The following is an 8,795-nucleotide window of genomic DNA, read 5'->3' as shown; positions in this document are numbered from 1 at the left end:
GTTACAACCACGTGACTGCGGATAAAAACGGCACAGTCCACCATTTTAATAGACTCGAGTCTGAAGTTTTTATTTTTGTTAACGTGTTAGAACTGCAGTCATCCTTCGAAATAATGTGTAAAATAATTTTAAAACATTTCAGGAGCAGCCGCTTTTAATGTGTTACATGCACTTCTCGCCTCACACAGCAATTTTCTGGAATAGTTTGAACACAAAAACAGGTTATTTCTCAAAAACATTTTAAAAGAAGTATTTATATTCTCAGCTGCATACTTTTGATTGAAACACTCTTATAAATGTCATTCGTTAAGGGTTTTTTAGTAAAGACAATGAAGACATGCAAAATGTCTTGCTTCCCAGAAGCACACATATCTGTGTGATTACTTTTTATCACCAAATGCCACATTCACTAGAGCAAAGGCAGCAAAGCTGCTTCTAAACGTAACATTTTGCCAGTAGAAATTAATTTTGTACTTACATCTCGTAAAATTAATATTACCAAAAATATTAAATTTTTTAAATATTATGAGCATTTTTGTATGTATCCCATGAATGTGCTTTTCATATTTATGCTCACCTTTTCACTTTCTTTTTTAAATTAATTTTAAATTAGTCTTTTCCTTATGCAATATAATTTGTTTTGCAGTTGCTTTCATATGTGCTTGTATTTTCAAAACTTTGTAAACTCTGTAAACTGTGTGTTAATTCCCCACCAGTAAATAAATAGATAAAAACATAAATAATAATAAAATAAAACCAACAGTGGGTGTGGCCATAGGGTGAGATACCTGCCAGTCATTTTTGACTGCAGTGCACCCAATTTCTCATTGCATTTCTATTGTCCAAATGTTTATTCTACCCGTCAGGAACCAGAAACAAAACATTAAAAATATATAACAGCAGTGAAATAAAACTGAAAATGTTTTTTTTAGTACATACATCTTCAAAACAGCATAGAAATACAAATGACAAAAACATTAACATTAATTAATTAACATTAACGTTATTAAATTACACAATTCAATTCATCAACATACAAGACAATTATCTTTCCAATTAAAAGTTCAGCAGAGATCAGGGGAACGTCTTTTCCCCCGCGAGTGTCCACGTCCACAGTCTTTTGAGTTAACAGAGTATTTGTTTAGAAGCAGTTCCCAGGTAAGTTATCTCCCATTGCTCCATATTTTAATATTAACAATACAAACAGTAAAACGATGAAAATATATTTTTTTTAAGGTAAAAGCTCATTAAAGCCTCTTTTCCACTGCATGGTATGGCTCCACTCGCTTTTGGTACCAGGTACATTGTTTTCCACTGCACCCGCCAACATGTCCAACAGGGCCCCATATGGGGTTTACCTGGGTTTACTGGGCTTAAGCTGGGCTTGGGATCAAAGTGGGCAAATATATGGGCTCTGACTGGGCACCACTTGGGGCTCCCATTAAAACTGTAGAGTATAAGCACAGTTGGGTCTTTAGTGGGCAAATGCATGGGCTATCTTATGGGTTTTCATGGGGCTCCCCATGAGAAAACATTAGCCTTACATGTGCAAGCCCAGGTGGGTTATTTCTGTACCTCCCCACGGAATGTTGCTGGGGCCTGCATGGGCTGTCCATGAATCTAGTTGGGTTTTAAATGGACCTGCTCAATTTACATTGAACCAGTGATGTTTAATGAGCAAACGAAATATTTGGTTGTACTTTTTGTATGAATTTTATAAATATCATTAAACACATTAAAAGAACATTTTTAGCATTTGTACATGACAAGTTTTCAACTAATCTGGGCGAGACCTGGGGAACTGTTTATGGGAAGATAGAGAGGTGAAAGACGTTTCAATGTCGCGCCTTTTTTCCCTCCCCTCACTGCTGACGAACCATCGCCTTCAGAGCGAACGGTTTACAGGTATGTTTTTCTGTGTTACTTAGGTACTATTTCTAAAAATAAATTAATATTATTTGGAATATTACATGAAACCATATAAGATTATTCTGTAAACAAAACTGCATGCGTTTACTTGGCAAGCATTAAGTTAGGTAAAAGTCCCAACACCGCCCAGCAACGGGGTATCTAGCAAACATTTCGAGTGAATTTCCAAGCTAAGTATTTATTGGGGCTTTTTAGCTTGGTAGTCAAGCAGCTTCAAAGCTATTAAGCGACATATTGATTTTTTCAGTTTGTTTCTGAAAGTATTAGGATACTTAGTTTATGAGCACATTTGCCTAGTAACGTTAGTGTTAGCTGAACAATTAGTTAGCTAGTTAGCTAAGTATTTGCTCTTTCTGGCTCATGCTGCTGGCCAATGCTAACACGCATATAATAACACATCTGGTAAATCCAGCAACAGCGACGTAAGTATGAAATAAGGTAGCTATACTTTCAAGCAATGTTACTTTAAGAATTCATGAGTATGTGGCCACATGTATCGGTGCTCACCTTAGAAAATGGCGTTTTTGAGGCGGCTACAAGCTAACTTGCCATAATTATAGCTAATCTTAGCCTAGTCTACATGATATGCCAAGGGCTGCGGTTGCTACTTGACTTGTACGTTTAAATGTTTAAACGTTAGCTTGGCCAATATACTGTTGTGATTGTGGCAGGCGCAGCGTGACCGTCAGAAAGGCTACACTGATGATGGTGCATTAACGGGGCAGCAGTGACCCGTTGAGTTCAGTAACCTAGTTAGTTAGCTAGTTAACTAACTAGCTGTTCGGTTTAGACATAGCGGGAGAACGGCAGGATGTAAAACAGCGCTCTGTTTGTATTTTTCTCATCATGCTCGGGATTTCTTGAACCATTGTTCCGGAAATGCCGCGAATAGGTCAGTCAACCCCAGTAAAAGGTTTGTTTAACAAGCTTTCTGGCATACACAGGTGGTTGTTTGGCTGGAACACACAGAGACACGACGACATGGGTGCGAGTTATTCTGAAAAATGTTTTATATATTGTAACTTGCATCGTCTAGGCTTGGGCACTTAGTTTTGATATTCAAAGAGTTAACGGATTTGGTTGCACTTTATTGTTAATGCATCGTAGTTCTTTCAAGTCTGGTGATCTGGGGTTAGCAGGCTAATCAATCAGTAGCATGAAGGAAACTGCAAGCTGCAAACCGGGGTGTTCATTTGATAACGTCTTATCATTTAAAATGCCCATGAAATTACGTTATGTAGTTAGTGTATGTTAAACCGGTAACGGTTTCCTTGTCTGATGAAGCTAGAGTTATAGAAGCTGCACTGATGAACTAACGCTACTGTTAAAGCGTGCCAACCTTATTTTATTGAGGTAATACTGAGAGTAGAATTTATTTTTTTAGTTACACCTGTCCGTCTCCAAGATAAATCAGGTTAGTTAACCAAACGATACAGCCCACTGCCTCTGCATTCCTAATCACGTCCTTAACAACGTGTCCTGGGCAACGCGCTCATTCAGGTGCACAGAAATAAGAGACCTGGCATGAATTATGAATAAAAACGATGTATTTAATAGTTATTTCTGATGTCCATTCCAAATATTAATGTTTTTCAGTAATCCCTACCCTTTACCCAGTTTGAAGTTACAGTGTTTTTTGCATTCAAGGAATTAAATTAAGCGGTAAACGATGCTGTGAGACATGCATATTTAATTGCAGAACTTCACTCACATTCCCCTACCTCTGAAAGTGAATGTATTTGCTGGGCTTGCCATGCATGTGCGTGCATGCAATTACATTAAATCATAAATACAAGCCAAACAGTTGAATCTGTATGAAAACCTCTTGCCGATTTGCTGACTTTTCGTAATGCTGTGTATTGAAAACCTGAATAGCAATTTCACTACTCAAATTGTGTTATATTTGCAGTGGTTTTAAAAGGGTCTTTAAAAATTGTATTTACTTGAGGATTCCTGCAAACACCGTAGGTAATAATCAGTGTGTTGCTGTTATGCTGTGGCATACTTTTATGTTTGGTGAGGAGAATAATAGTTAAAATTGATGCGATTAGTGGCTGAGTGATCAAGAAATAACCAGGGAAAACTGCATTACTTGGAGGAAAAACTGTGTTTAGAGAAAGCCAAATAGCAAAATGTACCATTTTATTACAAGAAAAAAATGGCACCTCTTCAGCATGCTATAACAATGTTAACTTTGTAATAACGATGCATTTACAATGACATTGTAATTATAAGTGGATTTTTTTTTGCCTAAAATGACATTACTACTGTATGGTTTACTTGTAAAATATGACTGAAATGTCCCTCTTGTTTGACCTTCCAGAGCAGAGAAGCAGCAGGTTCAGTATATAAGGTAAGACAATTTAGGCAGATGGTCTAGTTATTGCAGTAAGAAGTTAAAAATGAAATCTGTTAGTTTTTAATTGAAATGGTGGCACATCAGGAACTCTAAAGGAATTGCACACTAATGTGATTTGGCTATATCACTTGCTGAGTTGGAACTCATTGATTGTAGCTTGATGTACAGAACAGGCTCTCAACCTTGTTCTAGTAGTCTCTGTCCTGTATAGTTCAGTGCTTCCCTACTTTAACACAGCCATTTCAGGAATTCAAGCATGTTTGTTAATTAGCTGATTAGGTGGACCAGGTGTTTTGGAGCATGAAAATGGCCAGGACAGGAAGTACTCCCAAGACCAGAGTTGGGAAAAGTGTTGAAATCATTAATAGCCTTATGCAATTAATGATGAATAATTAATTCTGTCAGAATAACCACACTTAGGCTTTGTTCACACAGCAGGTAAAAGTGGTCCAAATCCAATCTTTTTCTTTATGTGACACAAATGTGCTATTAGTGTGGTAATGTGAACAGATAAACACACTGAATCTGACATTTTTCATTTTGATTGGTAACATAGCACAAAGGCCGAAGCTCTGTCTAGAGTATTTAATGAGGAATGCAGGGAGGAGGTTCTGAAAAAATGCAGGACTTATCCTTCCACCCTCGGTAACACTTGCACACATTCTTTAGGAGCTAGATAAAGAGGGAGAACTAGCTGAAATACCCACACCTAAGGGATGTCCTGAGGGTAAACTTTATGTCCCAGAGAAATTTAGAGGCAGATTAATTACATGGTCTCATTCTTCATTAACTTCTGGGCATCCTGGGGAACAAAACAGCTCATTTTTGCCTGTTACTGGTGGGAATCCCTCAGGGAGGATCTACATAGATTTATAGCCTCTTGTTCAACGTGTGCTCAAAGTAAGACTCCCAAAATGTTACCTGCAGGAAAACTCATGCCATTGCCTCTTCCAGCTCATCCATGGTCACATTTAGGTATAGATTTCATCACAGACCTACCTCTTTCAGAGGGCTACACTACGATTCTCACTATTATCGCAGTATCAAGTTTATTCCCTTTCCATCCCTACCTAGTGTTATGGACACAGCTGTTGCCCTATATACATACATTTTCAGACATTTCAGTGTTCCTGAGGATATCCTGTCAGAGGCGCACAGTTCATGTCAAGGGTTTGGCAGGCTTTTTTCGAGCATTTAGGTGGGAGTATTAGTCTCACCTCTGGTTATCACCCACAAACTAATGGTCAATGTGAGAGAACTAATCAGGAATTGGGAAAATTCCTCCGTTTGTATTGTCATAAGAACCCTAGAGACTAATCCCAGTATCTTCTATGGGCTGAGATAGCCCAGAACTCTGCTTATCTCTATCATAGGTATTACCCCGTTTCAGTGCGTCCTGGGTGCTAAGCCGCCCTTAGCACCCTGGACTGCTACATCTTCTGATGTTCCCACAGTTGATAAATGCATGCGGCGGAGTGAGGATGTATGGGAGGAGACCAATATACACATAGAAGAAGCTTTACGATGTTACAAGGAGCAGGCCGACAAACACCTCCTATCAGCCTGGTGACTGGGTGTGGCTTTTGATTTCAGGTTTGAGGGGGGCTGCAGGAAATTGCAGCTCAGGTATGTTGGTCTGTATCAAGTTTCTAAAAAGTTAAATAATGTCACTTACCAGCTGGAATTACCTGCTCAGTATTGCATTTCCAATGCTTTTCATGTTTCTCTGGACCGCTGGAGGAGGTGCTTCCTGGTGACTTGCTACCCGCTCCCATTAGGTGGATGGTTCTCTTGTCTGCTGTGCGTGAGGTGCTGCACTCCAGGAGACGTGGTTGAGAATGGTAATATGTTATCAACTGGGAGTGTTACGGTCCCGAGGAGCATTGCTGGGTTCCTGTTAAGGATGTGTTGGATTGTGGTCTCAAACTTCCATGTTCAGTTTCCCGAAAAACCTGCTCCAAGGCCAAGAGGTCACCCCAGGGGTTCCATCTCCAGTTCCTGTCCAGTTCGTCACTTGTCCTCGCTCCCTGACTGTGTGTGGGTTCCATCTGCTGGTTCTGCCGGTCCCTCCAGTTGGGGTGTGTGGTTGGGTCACCATAGTCACCCTTGTTCCAGGCCCCCCAAGAGGTGGGGGTGAGATACTGTCACGCATCCCTCTGGCTCCCAAGCCGAAAAGGACTCCATTTCCCATAATGCTAGTGATGCTCTCACATGACTCCTAACCAGTGTCACATGACTTAAAACCCACCCCCTACACAATCACCTGTGCTTTAGCCTATATATTCCCACCCTGATGTTTAGTCCTTTACCAAGTTTTGACTAGCCCACTAGTATTTCTAAGCGTCCATTGTCTGTATTATTTCTTGTGTTTGACCTTTGCTTGTTTTTTGACTCCGTGTTTTGCCTCTCCCATTTTGTACTCTCTTTACTGGTTTCGGATCTTTGCTTGCTTTTCCACTTCGTCTTTTGGTATGCCCCCTTACTACTAATATTTTTTTGCTGGCTTGGACTGTTTTTGACCATCCCTTTGTGTTCAAGCCCTTTATTAAAACCTCCCTTGGTGTCTGATTTCTGTTCAGTCCTGACATTTGTGATGCACCTGCAGGGGCTTATATTAAATGTATCAAGGGACATACAGGGTACCACTCATGTGAATGTTGTACTCAGAAAGGGGTGTGTATCAATGGTAGAATGATTTAAGAACAGATAGCCAGTTTAATGAAATGGAAGACCAAGAGCACCGTACAAGGGTGTCTCCACTGACAGATCTTGACATAGGTTTAGTAACCACATTTGTGCTTGATTATATGCATAGTTAGAAAACTAATTTATTTGTGGCTAAAAGGTCCATTGAAATGCAGTGTGTCTGTTGGTCTTCTTAACATAATTTCAGAATGAATTAAATCTGTATGGCAGTACTTTCCAATGACCTTCTCCAGAAAACCCAGATCTTTATTAGAAGTAGCACAATGGAAAGCCACTGAATTTAAGTGATTTTTGCTTTATACCCGTCCTGTCGTGTTGTGCAACAGCTTACCAAAAGATAAGTATTTAAACTTCTTAGTGTTGTCTGTGTCAGTAAGAATCCTTCTCAGTCCCTCTCTTTGTGTACAGTACTGAGTTTATGTTGAAGATCTGCTGAAAACTTTGCTTATGTATATGGACAAGAATTTGTGGTGTTCAATGTACACTGTTTGATTCACTTGGCTCAGGATGCAAGAAGATTTGGTCTAATTGGATGTCTTAATTTTCCTTTTGATATCTTCTTAGGTAAACTAAAAAAAAAAAAAGGTGAAGAGACCTCAAACTCCTGTTTAGCAAATTGTGCGACGCTTAAATGAGACAAAAAAAAGTCAACAGGGAAAAAAAAACGAAAAACAAAGATGCCATCTCGCTGGACCTGTGCCATCAGATTACGTGAATTGCTTACAATACAAGCAGTATGGGGACAAAGAGACATCACTTGTTCAATGGAAAACAGTTGTTTTGAGCACAGTGGAAGGATTACACTTGTTAAAACCATTCTGCACACTCCATCTGGAACATATGTTGTTTGTAAATATTTTGACAAATGCAAGCCATTCTTTGACCACCCTTTGGATTCCTCATGCCTTGGGATTAAACTTGTATGGGGACTTCTTGATTAGCTGCAAGTTCTTCCAGTAACTGAGCTCACCAGAAAAGTTATTCTTTTACCGTTTCATTGCCTTGCCTTTACTTCACAACACTTAAATCACTTTTTTCTCATTTTTTCCCTACGATTTTCTTCTGTCAACTACATACTTCTAAACAGTGCAATACAGATGTTGGCAGTTGTTGAATTAAGAGGAACAGTTGCCATTATACCAAACAAGTGGCTCTGTGGACCAGAAAAAAATTAATACTACTGGCCAGTTGGATGTCAGTAAAGCTGTCAAGAGACTGTACCAACCCTCAGGAAAACTTTGAGAGGTATTATGTTTGTGTTTTGGGAGAGGTAGGTAAGTATATGTTGTGAAGTTGTCTCAGACTATGTGCTTTATCCTTTTCATTTTATCCAGCCTCTCTTTTTTTAACATTATAGTGTCTGCATCAGCATGAAGAGTCCTTGTGTTTTTCATCACCGCTTTAGGGAGGTATGCCCAAGCCAGGGAAAAACTGAAGAAAGCAGAGTGGACATCAGATCTTTAGACTGATTCAGAAGCCGAGAGAGGACCAAGGAGAAGACGGCAAGTTATGGGCCAGGTTATTTCTCTTTCTCACTCCCCCACACTACACAGTAACAATATTGAAATAGACATCAATTAAGTGTTCTTGTATGTGAGTTACAATTAAGCATCTACACAGAGCAGCAGGGTCACTCACATGTTTATGTGCCTCTTTTTTATTGCATAATTATAGCATTACTTGCATCAAGTCTTTTTTTTTTACTTTTTGATCAAGTTTTTGTGCCCACATGTCTTAATGCTTAATGCTCCCGGCTTGTGGTTGTGCATGTTGTACTCAAGTAAATTTCACTTTGCCCTCA

General features: G+C 39.4%; 1 long non-coding RNA gene across 6 annotated transcripts; it reads left to right on the top strand.

Annotated features, from left to right (window-relative positions):
- The first annotated feature begins 1,703 nt into the window (after positions 1-1,703).
- On the top strand, positions 1,704-6,856 carry LOC108428618. Of its 6 annotated transcripts, none has more exons than XR_001857947.1 (4): positions 1,704-1,905; positions 4,253-4,282; positions 5,743-5,914; positions 6,067-6,856. It is a non-coding gene; the product is annotated as an uncharacterized LOC108428618 (long non-coding RNA). The 6 variants fall into 6 exon arrangements; XR_001857946.1 differs by having other exon boundaries at positions 6,032-6,856; XR_001857945.1 differs by having other exon boundaries at positions 5,743-5,922; positions 6,032-6,856.
- The last annotated feature ends 1,939 nt before the right edge of the window (positions 6,857-8,795 follow it).

This window comes from Pygocentrus nattereri, chromosome 10, assembly GCF_015220715.1.
Source record: "Pygocentrus nattereri isolate fPygNat1 chromosome 10, fPygNat1.pri, whole genome shotgun sequence".
Lineage (NCBI taxonomy): Eukaryota > Metazoa > Chordata > Actinopteri > Characiformes > Serrasalmidae > Pygocentrus > Pygocentrus nattereri.
Note: the sequence above shows the minus strand (reverse complement) of the source record. Positions and strands in the feature narration are given on the sequence as shown.